The sequence below is a fragment of the Mytilus galloprovincialis genome, chromosome 14 (assembly GCF_965363235.1).
Source record: "Mytilus galloprovincialis chromosome 14, xbMytGall1.hap1.1, whole genome shotgun sequence".
Classification (NCBI taxonomy): domain Eukaryota; kingdom Metazoa; phylum Mollusca; class Bivalvia; order Mytilida; family Mytilidae; genus Mytilus; species Mytilus galloprovincialis.
Window position 1 is genome coordinate 2,563,271 of NC_134851.1, and position 14,681 is coordinate 2,577,951.

At 31.8% G+C, this 14,681-nt stretch overlaps 2 long non-coding RNA genes across 2 annotated transcripts; both read right to left on the minus strand.

The window, feature by feature from the left end:
• Positions 1–904: 904 nt before the first annotated feature.
• LOC143058612 (uncharacterized) lies at positions 905–6,289 on the minus strand. The gene is made up of 3 exons (XR_012973151.1): positions 6,104–6,289; positions 5,498–5,705; positions 905–5,017 (listed from the first exon to the last, which is right to left on the minus strand). It is a non-coding gene; the product is annotated as an uncharacterized LOC143058612 (long non-coding RNA).
• A 704-nt stretch (positions 6,290–6,993) lies between these two features.
• Positions 6,994–11,859, minus strand: LOC143059107 (uncharacterized). The gene is made up of 3 exons (XR_012973385.1): positions 11,645–11,859; positions 9,401–9,484; positions 6,994–7,659 (listed from the first exon to the last, which is right to left on the minus strand). It is a non-coding gene; the product is annotated as an uncharacterized LOC143059107 (long non-coding RNA).
• Between the last annotated feature and the right edge of the window lie 2,822 nt (positions 11,860–14,681).

Sequence of the window (14,681 nt, forward strand, 5' to 3'; positions counted from 1 at the left end):
CCCAGTAGTCAACATTTTGGTGAATCTGCTGTAAAAATACAGGAGTGTGCGTCGTACGCAGAAACTGCTCTTAGACTAACAGATCAAAAATGACAGACCATCACAAATAGATTGATCTATATGATGTATCTGTGTATAAACTAACGAACATTTTTATCCCACCTTAGATTGTGGTTTACCATCTACGTCGTATGGTCTGTTTAGTATTGAAGGTGACCTATTTCGAAATATGACTGTTTTGCCGAGTGTGAATCGCATTGCTATACGACGTGCCTCGTTATTTATGTATCCAAGATTTGTGTATTTAGGTATAATGTTTCATATGTTTTAATGTCCGGTAAAATATTTTGTTATGTCTTATGTTCGCTTTTAGAGACGAACGAAGTTGTTCGTTATTAATATATCCTGCATTCGGATATTCTGTTTTTACTTTCATATACGTCTGGATCCGTTTGATAATGTTGTGCTGAGTTGTTGTCTGTTTACTTCATTGTTGCATTCTGTATTGTTGGTACATTTGACACGTGTCTTATTTAACAGTATAGTCGAGTTACTCATGGATCGTTTTTGTTTTATTTTGTTTGTTGTCCTGATTGTTTACTGTTTTGTCTTACATAATCATGCCTCATATAACAGTTATTTTACTTTTAATTTCTATATGTATGTTAAAGTTAAGACATGAATAACCAGGACCAGAGGCTCCTGACTTGGGACAAGCGCAAAAATACCTATTGCTTATAGTATCTAACGCACTTTAGATATTGCAAGGATTTCACACGTCGTAGCGTGTCAGTTTTTTTTTTTTCGACTTGTGAGTTTGGAATTTCCTTTGCTATATTTCGTCTCTCTTTTTCAATGATGAGTCTTGTCATGAAACACGTGCCATGCGTACAAAATTCAATCCTTGAATTTATTACAAGTTTATTTACAAATCATATATATTCATCCTATTTATACTCATTACATATAAGGAATTCACATGATTAAACATAGTAAGCAGTGGATGAACTACAAAAAAGAGTTTTTGGACAATGGACATATGATTGCCTGAAACTTTTTGATATTGGCCTCCAGAAAATCTCCCTCCGGATATATAACGATTTATTACAATTAATAAACGCCTTTGCCGCCGGACTGTACTTACTTAGTACTCTGATTCTGTTGGCGAAAATTAGACAACAAAGTGTGGAACGTGTATACTACTGTTGCTTTCATATACCACTCGAAGAAGTTCAAACAGCAGACTTCTGAGAATGTTTTACAGCAAACCACATGTCGGTGAGCAATGAATCACATCAGTAATAACAATTATTTCTAAATTGCCTCTTGATAAACTTTGAAATAGAGGTTTCAGCTACCTGAGTAAGGTAAATCTTAGATGGTTTTGGCTATTTGGTTTTTGGAACCTTTTGGTTATATAGATCTTCAATTGTGTCGGTTCCTATACATGTTTGGTCGTTCCTAATAAAGGTAAACCCAGAGACTCACATCGAACGCATTAACGTTATAACGTTTTTATCACTTTTAAACATATGCGAATTTGATTAAGGATTTTTGTTCGATTATATTAGATGTACTGATGCAAGGATGATTACATAGAAAAACAAAAGAATTTCCGGATAAGGATACAACTTTAGTTTTGGTGTATTTCCATAATATTTAGATAGTGTTGTTACCTTCCTAGCAAATACTGATAAACAGTAGAAAACAAAATAGATACATATAACATGTAACCAAATTAAATCTATGCAGATCATTACTGACCAGTCTATAACTTCTGATTCTACTATAAATGTGCCATTATAACTTGTAAAATTTAGGTCATTACGACACTGTACAGAAAAATCTAAACCTATTGTGTAAGTAATATTATAGGCAGAACATGATATATTGTTAGGAATAAACTCTGTACAATTTAAAGCTGTTAGTTTCATTGTATTTATATCGGGCAGTGTATAAAATTCTGAATCAACAATATAAATAATTTGGACAAATGTAAAAAAAAGAAAACGTTAAAATATACACTATACAACATTCGTACAACATTGAGAACTTTATATTAAGTACTTTCCTATCCTTAAATATCTTGAATAAAATATATGTTAAAATTCCCATCATCTTTATACTCAACATACACAAAATAACAAATACAGTCATTTTAAAAATGATTATATATACGAATTGAATGTAGACATATGCACCAAATAATACAAAAGAACCACATACTACCAATAACAAAAGTAAAAACCATGGCATGTGAACTGAACACCTATTGTCATACATTATCGACGAAAATAACAAAAAAGGTACAATAATCATTAATATACCGTAACGGATTCTCGTCAACTGTAATAAGATAATATTATCCGATTCTGTATCTAGTTCATTGCAATAACTTGCATTTTGACTTTCCTTATTAAGTATGTAGGGAATACTCTTTAGTAGGCATATAGCGAATGTTATAAAGACGAACATGAAAAAAGCGAATACAATATGAGTCTTCTTGAGTAATTGTATATATTTTGCACTGTTGTTGATGTATTCGTCTGTATCACTGTAGCTTCCAATTAGCTCTAATGCTGAAATGCCCATGTCATTGAACAAACAAGGATTGGCCCCATTCTCTAATAATGTTTCTATACAATCACTGCTTTGCTGTTTTAAAAGGCACCTGGTTATAACCGAATGCAAAGGTGTGTTTCCCTCACTGTTGGGCACATTAACAAAGTCTCGACAAAAATTCTAAAAGCAGTGTGTACAATTATATTTAAACAAGTGGTCTTGAAAACTGATATACGTGGTATTTCATACACCCTAAAGTCATTTGTGTTTAGCTTAGTCGCAAAACACTGGCTTTGAAAGCTATGAGTTAGCAATAATTCTATAGCACTTTCACTAGTTGTGTAATGTAAAGGGGTTCTATCAAAATCATCCCGAACATTAACATCAACTCTATTACGAAGCAGAATTGAAAGTATTTCAATATTATTGTTTATAACTGCTAGATGAACTGCGGTAAGCCCGTTATTGTCGGCTGTGCTTACTTTTGGTGTCGGCTTTCTACGCAAAACCAAATCATCGTTTTGGGACAATTCTTCTTGGAATAAAATCTTTACCGCTTCTATATTATTTGATAATACAGCGTAATGGAGGACAGTCCATCCGCTCTTTGTTTTATTATCAATAATATCGGATGAAATATTTGATCTCAAAATATGTAGATCGTTATGTCGGACTGCTTTATGAAGTTTGGTCTGATTTAAATCATATTTAAGAATTAACAGGGTTAAATGGTAATTGTTTGAAGTGACTAAAATAGGGACCTTCATGTCAAACCATAATCGTAGGTTTATATGTGCTCTTTTTTTTAAAAGTAGGTGTACCATATCACAGCTACCTGACTTAACTGCGATATATAAAGGAGTTTCAAAAAATTCTGAAAAGCAGTTAACATCTGCTCCAGAATCAATTAATTCTTTTACAATATTTAAGCTTCCACCAAGAACAGCTAACGGAAAGAATGACTTTGATAAGGGTTTTGATTTATAGTCTCTACCCAGAATCTGTTTACGTTTTGAAGGTGTCATTACACTCCAAGCATATCGAAAGAATTCATAACAGCCGAAGGCCACAATCCAGTGCATGATTGTACTTCTTTTACGTTTAGCCTCCATAACTCGATTAATGGCGTCTTTGTTATCTTTGAATTCATCTTTCGATTGTTTTTGAAAGATAGACTGAAAGATGCTCCGTTGCCACTCGGAACTAGCCTCCGAAAAAGGTTCATCAAAAATTCTCTGACTAGTTTTTAAATGGGTTCCAAATATATTAACAAAGTTTCTATTCTTAAAAAGTTGACTCATCAACAAATTAGAAAATCTTCCAGATTTTAATTCGGTCAATAATCTATGATATAACGGTCTTAGACGATCCTCATTTAGTTCATCTTCCCGAAAAACTACAATGTTTTCATCAGCATTTGTATTTAACTCAACTCTAACTCGATCTCTAATAAATAAGATATTACAGTCTGAAAACATTTCTTCGGGATTCAAAGTACAGAAATGACAACCCACAGTCTCTTCAAGAGCATCGTGAATAAACCGGAAATTGTAACTGTCCTTGGTGAAATAAGATCCTAAAGCTGAATAAGCGCTTTCCTCAAGTGCTTTCTTTGATATGTCGCTCTGAAGTCCGCATGTTTTCATTATTTTGTATATTTTCTTATCAGATTCAGTTGAGTCAATGTCAAACATACTTCTACTTAATAAACCGTCAAACAACAAACATAATATCAAAATGCAATATAACTTTTTATTGTCATTACTCATTTTATCAAGTTCTTCTTTTAAAAGTGATAATGGTTGCCTAAAAAACATGATTCTTTCTCTGAATCTTTCATCATTATTTGACACCAATTTGCAAAGAAGAGGAAATGCATAGTTCGCTTCACACATTATTTCAATCTCCTTTGTTTCAATTTCGTTTTCTAGATTACTTCTCCTTAGATGTTTCATTAGTATATTCTGCTTTTCCTCTTTTGAAAGAGCATTAGACTCGTGCTCTAAATTTATGACTACTTTGTTTAAAATTGTGGATGCATTTTTAAATCTTTTTTGGAGTGCTATTTGTAATCTCAGTGTACACAATAATTTTGTTGAACCTAATCTCGTGTTGAAACAGTTAACTAACGTTTCGTTTATTTTTTCCCATTCACCCAACAGGGTCGGACTTAAATCGTATTTACCAAGGACATCATCAATAAGAAATATTTGTGTTTTATTTGTTTTGTATTTGATTATATCGTGTGGGGACTCTACGGGGACAATTTCAAATCCTTTCAGTTTAAATTTTAATGCGATATGTCGGATGGTGGCCGTCTTTCCTAATCCTGAATTTGATGCTACCACAATACAGCTACATTCCTTTACTTTATCATAAACAAGTTTTGATCCCATTGTCTCACAAAAACTTTCGTCTTCTGTAATCCATCTTTCAACGAAAGCAGCATTTACTTCTGTAACGATAAAGATAATTTCCAAATAGAAAACAAAAACCATGAAAACGAACAATTGACATGACACAAGATTGTGATATCTTCTTTTTTATTACGGGAAAAAAGATAAATAAAATAAATTAAATGTCTCAAACTATAAGGGACGACATCAAAAGTTCAATGTAGGATAAAAAAAACTTAGTTCATATAGTTTTTCACTGACACCCCACCCCACTCCCCTCTCCTCCCCTTCCCCCACCTCACCCCATCCCCTAAATTTAAATTAAAAAATTAAAAAAATATATATTGACCAATATAGATATGTAAAATCGATGTCAGACATGTCAGATAAACAAAACTTACAGTTCTTTTACACCCTGACACCCAAACTATTTGAATTAAGTTTGATATCCTACATTGATCTTTTGATGTCGTGCCTATCAGGCCAGCGTTAAGTTAATTCAAGCAAAACACTGGTTATATTGATAAATTATAACAAACCTTTAATGTTTTTTGGAAGATTTTCCTCCCTGTAATTAGTGAAATCAGATTCTATCTGTTCTTTTTCCTTTTCACAATCCAGATAATCTTTTGTCAGTTGCTTCAGTTCTTCTTTCGCTAATAGTTTTGCCTGCTCTCCATCAAGGTCATAATTCAAGATTTCATTAACCTGTTGTGGTCTTTGACCATTATTTAAAGATGTCAGTGCCTAAAACAAGAAAGGTATACAAGTTATTGATAATAACCTTATCTTCGAAGAGAATATAACGGAATATATCCCTCGTTATGAACATAATACAGTGTTTCAAGATCCCTAGCTAGGGAGAAATTGTGTGTTTTTTTTATATTGTGACTACCTCACATAATCGTGAACCTTTTGTAAATGAAAAGGAATCAAATTTCATATAGGCATGTAAACATACTTGTTCGGCACCATGCAAACTGAATTGATTATTTTTTTTCTTATGAATAACATTTCACTTATATCTTATTTTATATATATACCACCCATGAACTGTAACATTTAAAAAAATTTGTTTATGTCTAATTTGCAATTATGAATATGTAACCTAACTAAAGAAATTTGCTTTACTTGTTACAACATACATGATCAACTTGAGTCCATTTGAGTGTGAATTCATTGTTATCCATAGAGGAAACTGTTGTATGGGCCAACTGATTTCTGTACCACTTCAGTGTAGCCAAGTCTGCTCCCGGCAAAATTTCATTCGGCGGAGGAAGTCGATCCCATCCATTGATGGGTGTAGCTAAACCTCCTATATTACGTAACAGACATATAACAGTCTCCAGGACAAGTTTGCAATTCCGCTGAGTGCAAAAGTTGTCACCTTAATTTTTAGAGTTAAGTCAAAATGAAGTTGATAACTTGGTTGGTATTGGTTCCCTGATAATTGTCCTAAAAAATTTTGGCTCTAGCACCACTGTTGAAAAAGTTATGCCTCTTTTTTCAACAATTTCCTCAGAGGAAAAGTAGTTTTCCTCAAGGGAAATCCAATTTCCCTAAGGGAAAAAGATTTTTCCTCAAGGGAAATTGTTTTTTCCTCAAGGGAAAAAGTTTCCCTTAGGGAATTTGCTGCATAATTATTTCCTTTGAGGAAATTCTATTTCCTTTGAGGAAATTCTTTTTCCTTTGAGGAAATTCTATTTCCTTTGAGGAAATTTGCGGCTTCAAATTTTCCTTTGAGGAAATACTTTTTCCTGTGAGGAAATTTGCAGCTTCAAATTTTCCTTGGAGGAAATACTTTTTCCTGTGAGGAAATTTTTGACAAACACTTTTCCTTGAGGGAAAATTGAAGACAACAAATTTCCTTTAAGGAAATTTCTGAACATCAAATTTCCCTTAAGGAAATGATTTCCCCTATTTTTCCTCTATGGAAACTTCATAACAGTACAAACAGTATAAATATAATTTTTCATAGACTGAATTATTGATAATAAAGATAATTAAAACTTTAATACAAATTTTCATGGTGAGTATTAAACATACAAAAACAAAAGGCTGACTATTTAACATGTTTAAGACAATACAATAATAAGCAAAACGCTATGAATATCATACCATTTGTGATGTTATTAATATTGTGCTCATATTTGCATATTAAATAAAATAAACACTTTTCATGTAAAATTAACTTGTCTTTTGTTTCAGCTGCTCAGTGCTGTGTACATTTAATCGTCCCCCTACATAACAGTTCAGTGCATAAATAATTCCATCCACAAGACATCTTCCTTCAATTGGCTGAATAAATGTTTGCAACTTGTTCTTCAAACAACTTCTCTGTATATTTGATATGATGGAGCCATGTACATGAATGGATAAAGCAGGTGTTTATTTCGACAACAAACATGACAAAGATACTATTTTTTTCTTAATTTCTCCATAATCCATCAGTGAATATGTAGTTTGTTACATTTTACACAATTGTGTTCTTGAGCATCTTTGATAGTACTCCATTTTGTTTATAGCAATTTTGTAGAATTTTTTCTATTTCTTTTTCCAGAAAAACACACAGTTCATTTCACATTAATTAATCTAATTAGCTCATTATCATGATTATGTAGAAAAGTATTAACAATTAAGTTTCCTCTTCAGTATAGACCTGCAGAACCTGTTGATGATCATAAAAACCAAGATACCTGACCTATAAATACACAAAATTAAAAAAAAATGTTATAAATGGAGAAAAAAACAGCAATATAAATAAGCTTATTTTATCATGTTTTAATGAAAGTTTTGAGAAACTTTCATTTGATATTCTTACTTATGAGTTCTCTTATTGCAGTGCTTTGTGTCCAAGATTTAATATTCGTTGTTTAGTGCCTTGCAGTGATATTTAATGTTGAGCCACTTGCAATAGTTGTTATAAAATGTTCATGTGTTGTGTTATTTGAACCACTGTCCTATATTATGGTAAGGTTGATTGTTATAGACTTTGAATATGTTGAACTTCACAACTAATACACGATGGTCTTGATGTATAGATTCTGAGTACTGATGTTGTTTATCATCTTAACAACGTGTTTTATAGTTCTTTCATTTGTCTTTGTTCTATTATTAATATTACTTTTACTGTTGAATGGTTTTATGTGATATCCGTTTGACGTGGCTCGGTACTTATACATCTCGTCAATGTGTTTGTCATTGTTTGTATTGTCTTTAATTTTTTGGTGGCGTGTTTTGTATATGCGACTTTTTGTATTTCTTTGGTTTTTATAACGTGACTCTGTACTTTAAAAGATCCTGTCAGTATGATATTGTTCTATTTTATGTCATTATGATATATTTCTATTATGAATTACAAAATATGTTGAACCATAAACGTCAAAATCATTCAATCGCGTAGTGGAATTAACTATATGTGGATTCTTATAAATTCTATATATAACTTTAGGACAACTTTCAATCTCGGTCTATTTCTGAAATTTATTCTTACATACTTTTGATTTTTTAGCCCTATATGCTAACATTGCCTATGTAAATTTTAAAATTGTTTGTATGCACATTGAACGACAAATCTATGTGACGTATAAAATTTTCTGACGTCAGACACACAAATCAATGAATGTGTTTGTAGATAGATGTGTTTGTGTTCTGTAAAATTGTTCCTTTTAAAATTGTTATACGATGATGACTGATGTACCCATATTTGTACTATTTTATTTATTGTGTCTGTTTAGTTAACGCAACAATGTAAATATAACGGAATTTGATGAGATTGTCATCAAAGTGAGAGGGTTAGCGCTATAAAACCAGGTTTAATCCACCATTTTCTACATTTGAAAGTGCCTGTACTAAGTCAGGAATATGACAGTTATATTATTCTTGTCCATTCGTTTTTGATGCATTTTGTTATTTGATTTTGCCATGTGATTATGGACTTTCCAAATTGATTTTCCTCTAAGTTCAGTATTTTTGTGATTTTACTTTTTCTTTTGGATTGTTTAAATCTTTTCATGTTGGGATCTTTATTGGCTGACCTATAAAGTAAGTGTTTTCTCATTATTGAAGGCCGGCCCATCATTGGCCTTTAATTTCTTGCATTCACTTCATTGAACTCTGGTGGATAAGTCACTCATTTTAATACCATACCACATCTTCTTATTTTTATATATGTCATCATTCAAAGGCAATTACTTTTCTTACTGTAATTCAGAAATTATCGAGAGGTTTTTAGTAATGCGAATAATGTGACTGGGTGAGTATCGCAAAAATAAGAACTCATATTTTGATAACAAAAACACATATATATATATAGATCTTTATGCAGATTTTTTTTGTAATCACAATAAGTTGTCCATTTGTGAAAAATCACAATAATAAATGCAATCAACATATCAATAATTTCTGAATTTACATTTGCAGGTATATAGAAGTGGTCTTACCATTTAGGCCTTGTTGTATTCTGTTTTTCTTGTTTTGCCGCTCATTTCTATTTTAACTGTTTATATTTTTCTATATTTCTTGTCCTAAACATAAAAAGGGTAAAAACTATTATTAAACATCAGTATGTGTTTTTTTTATATACAATAATATTTAAAAAGAATGGAATATTTGCAAATGATTTGTGCTATTTCATTTCACAGACTTTTTGCCAGTCATCACTTTCAAAGACTTTCTCCCGGCCTGGTCAATAGTTTAAAAAACAAACATTCCCATACTTTTTCTTCGTGTTCGTACTAACTTTTCATTGGACAACAAAGACATGATTCAACTATTTTTCTATGATTTGTTCGCTTGACTACGTTAAACTCTGAAATATTGTTTACAGTATAATCTGTATGTGTCTCACTCGTCAAAATTTCAAATTAATATATATTACTTACAGAAGCAATTAAACAAGAGGCTCTCAAGAGCCTGAAGTGCTCACCTGACATTTTTTGCATCAATCTTCCATTTGTGATGATTTTACCCCTATGTTTCATTTTAGCCATGTTACTACAAACATGATAAAGTGACTATGTTTCTTGACGTAAAAGGAAATAAAATACAAACTTTATACTCAATACTAGTTACTCTTTTTTTGATGAAATCAAATAAAGTTCAATTTTGGAACCTTTAGACCTCAATGTGGACCAATTTGATAACGGGCCAAAATATCAAAAATCTAAATGAATGCATGGTTAGATTCAGACTATCAAAGAATCCCATATATTCAATTTTTGTTGAAATCAATTAGTAAAATTTTGGACCAACTTGAAAACTGGGCCCATTATAAAAAATCTAAGTAAATATTCAGATTCAGCATATTAAAGAACACCAAGAATTTAAATATTGTTAAAATCAAAATAAGTTTAATTTTGGACCCTTTGGACCTTAAGGTAGACCAATTTAAACAGGACCAAAAAAATAAGAATTTAAATACACAGTTAGATTTGGCATATCAAAGAACCCCAATAATTCAATTTTCTATAAAATCAAACAAAGTTTAATTGTGGACCCTTTTGGACCCTAATTCCTAAACTCTGTACAAAAACTCCCAAAATAAATCCCAACATTCCTTTTTGTGGTCACAAACCTTTTGGAACCACCCCTTTTATTTTGCTGAGCAATGCATTTGAATGGGAGCATATAGTTGGAACCCCCCCCCCCTGTTTAATAATGGCTGGATCCGCCCCTGATCAACATTATAGAAAAATTTATAAGCTATAACTCAAAATAACGATAATTTTATTTTTAAAGGGTCTATAATTAATAAAATTTAAAATAAAGTTTGACAACTTCAGACAAACTAATATTTCACCTTTTCAAACTTTACCAAATTACTACTTTACCTAAAAAAAATTGCCACATTTCATCCAATTTAATTTCATCCTCTTAATTACTTGCTATTTCATCCATAATATTTAAAGAAATAAATTTGGAAGTAGTATGATTTTAATTTGCAAGTTAAACACTATCCAAACTAGAGACCTAATAGAGTAGATATACTCGACTAATTTTAATCAAACTTGGCGTGAACTAAGATTTAAGGGAATAGATGACAGTTTACCTACAATGACCTTAAGTTTCATGGCAATAGCATATACATTAAAGACTATATGGTCATTCTTATGTTTAACTTTAAACTTTGGGTGTTCATTGTTTAATGTTTAAAGCTAACAATTTCAACTACATGTATCAAGATTTGATCCTTTATTATTTAAGTATTGCAAAAATTAGCTTTTTAAATGGCTCTATATATAATTGTGTATGTCACATGTATGTATATGATGTACATATTTTAATGTAAAGCAGCTGAAAACTCATTAGCCGTCTCATATTTATTTCAGTTCTTCAAAAGGCAAATTTATATGAGCCTATGCCTGAAAATAGAGATTTCTAATTAAGGGGAAAGCACCCCTCCCCCCCCCCCAATCCCCTTCGTGTGAAATTTTTTGTTGATTATATAGGGAATCACTGAAGCATGACTGGAGCAAGCACCCCCCCCCCCCCCCAAAAAAAATGAAAAGTTCTGGATCCCTCCCCGTCAATCTTACACTCAGAGTTGTCACACAAAATGAATGATACCAAATGTTCATATGAATATGCTTTAGGTCGTGTAGGTGTAAGGAGGCAACCATTTGATTTGTAGGGTGAAAAAGGTGAATAATCTTGCCTTGTAAACTTGGGCTATAAATAAAAATTACCAATCCATTAAAAATCCGTCAGCCCAATCTCATCCAGTAAAATAAATTATTGTCTGTTTTCGAAGTTATATGGAAGTGTTAGTACTTAGTAGTCCAGATAATTATGGCGCATTGCAAGGCATTTTTTCTAAGGAGAAGTGTTGACTTATAATTTAGGGGAATGGAACCAATAAATTGATCGGATCCGATATGATCTTCCCAGTAACGGAGCACCATAGATGTAATACACATCTATGGGAGCACCTTTTAACTTTGCGGTAAATTTTATTAGTGTCGGTGGTCTCACAAGTAAATCAGAGTGAATATTATATTGCATGCACATTAATTAGCAGAGAAGAGACAATTATCAACTTGTGTATTATTCATGTTCTCGCAGTTATTTACGGTAAATTAGCTATATGTATATATATCCCAAAACAGGTGCTCGGATCTAGTACTAGTATGTGACTTTTAAATAGCAATTTCATATTCTGTGGCGGGTCAAAGGGGATGGAATCCGGGGGTTGGACTCCCCTTTTTGTGAGCAATCATTGCATTTAATGGTAATCTCGGGAATCCTCTCAAGTTCCTATATACAAGGTGAAAGGACGTGCCGTTGGAATAGGTCACCTTTTCCGGCTTAAAAATATGTGAATAGGTCGGGAAAAACTCTCTTTTGACACTTAGGTATTGCACTGTTACATTACACACCAAACAAAACGCAAACAAAATGGGAAAAGATAATATTTTACCCTACACAATATATGAAAAGGTATACACTTTTGAAATCTAAATTTTATGAATAGGGTGAGGTAACAGCTAGAAACCCAGCGATAACGACAGCCCTTATTAAATGGAGACATGTAGTTGGAACCCCCTTTATCGTGGCTGGATCCGCCCCTGATTTTACATGTAAATCAAGTCCCGGGTTTCTGTTGGCATACCGGTAATCACAGTACTACTGACGTAGAGGGGTAATTAAAAGCACGAGGAATTATAAATATATACAATTGAACAGGGGTCGAGTGCATGGAGGAATGGGAATTAAAACTGTCACTTCACGATGATCGAAAAAAGTATCTTGCACGTTATTTTCATAATCTTGTATGAAACACTCTGTATAATGAGCTTCAAGGCGAAAACAAGTCATGTGAAATACTAACATCATACACGTTGTATGGACAAACCCTTAAATCCCTCAACAAAAATTGTTTAATTCATGTCATATCAAATAAATTATAGCGCGGAAAGGTAACTTTAATTTAATATCAAAACTAAATATTTGTTATATTTTTAAATAAATTTATAAATCTTAGTTAGGCATGCGTGAGTTCCATTTCAAGAACTGGATTTCTATAAAATAAATTTAAATCATAAATACAGTTTTAATTTTTTCCCGGTATAGATAAAACATATATCTTTTTTGGAAATAATACGATTTGTTTGAATTATTTCACTTCATAATAATGATAAATCCTTTAGTTTTTAAATTTTTAATTAAAATGAATATTTCATTTCGAATCTCACGATAAACTTTTTATAGCGTAGTGACATGGTCAGTCACCAGATTAGTTGCATGGCTGATTACCATCTTACAGGTGACCCAGTAATTTTCCATATGACAGTAGCGTGTACCCTTGGGGTGTGTATAACTTATTTTCTGGGGAACATCCTGTCCACGTGTAATACTTAGTATATATTGCAACAGATGACATTAAACAAATTCTCTTTGTAGCATCGGTGTCAATTTCATATTCAACCACACAAAAAAAATCAAAAAAGATATTATGATAAAATCATAAGAAAAAGATTAAAAATACTAACAAATAAATTTGGCATTGAGTAAACGGGGATTCGTGTTTTAAAGAGCTTATTTCCAGTGGACAACAACAAATGGAATGTGTTAACAACCTTGACTGGCTATACAGTACTTGCACGGTCGGGCCAGTGGACATATTTCATACTAGATAACTTATAGTAATTCTTATTATATACTGTATACGGCAATTAAAAAAAATGTCCGATCTGATACACGTACATATAATGTACAGAATTTTGAACAGCTTCAAATATATGGCCTTATTATTGGTAATATCTTATATTAGTGTCACTGATTGCCTAACGTGTTACCATATTAAAAAGAAAGAAATTGGCTCAAAATCGCATTTTTTTAAGATATTTTTTTTCAATCCCAAAATAGAGAAGGGGCCGGTATATACAGCTAGACTAAAGTCCAGATAAGAAGTTTGAATTGCTTTTCTATATTAGCAAGGATTTATTATTAAATTCATCAATTTATTTGAACATGGGAACCAAATTACGAAACAAATAAACCGAAAATTGGCCATACCTTTTTAGTAAGTAAAGTTTTTATCATTGTTCAAATATTTCAGAAAAAGTTCTTAACAAATTCACATTCATTACCTTTTTATCAGTTTAGGTAATTCTTTATTAGCCTAGCGATGAAGCCATATATGTACCGGTGTGTAGAAATACCGCAAAGGACTTCTTAGTGCACTAAGAAGAAAGTTTTTGCACTAAGGACACTAAAACGATGTTTAAGGACCACAAAAAACATGGATATAAGAAGATATAAGTAAACTATATTACTCATAATTATAAAGTTTGGTATCAATAGATATTGTAATTTTGAAGTTAAATGCCTTTTCTTATCAGCGCGTGCCATTCGACACGTGAGCAACGGCATATTACAAATTCACAATTATCATGTCCAATCAACCTTATCGAATAAACAATTGTCTTTGGTCGTTACTAATTGATTAGTTAATGGTAGTTTTTTGAATAAACCTAACGGCTTAGCGTGGTATAATTTCAAGTTGATGAAAGAAAAATTAAAAATTGATTTTTGTGTTTACTTTGACTTTGTTTTATTTTGTTTTGAAGGAAATTGCTAAATAAACTTCTTCTTTTTTTTCTTTTTTTTTAAGAAGTCAATTTTGAGATACAAATTGAGAAAAAAATGCTTCTGAGATTTCATTTCCTAACACAAGAGTGTACATACTATTATTATACCTTAAAAGATATTTGAGAGTGAAAA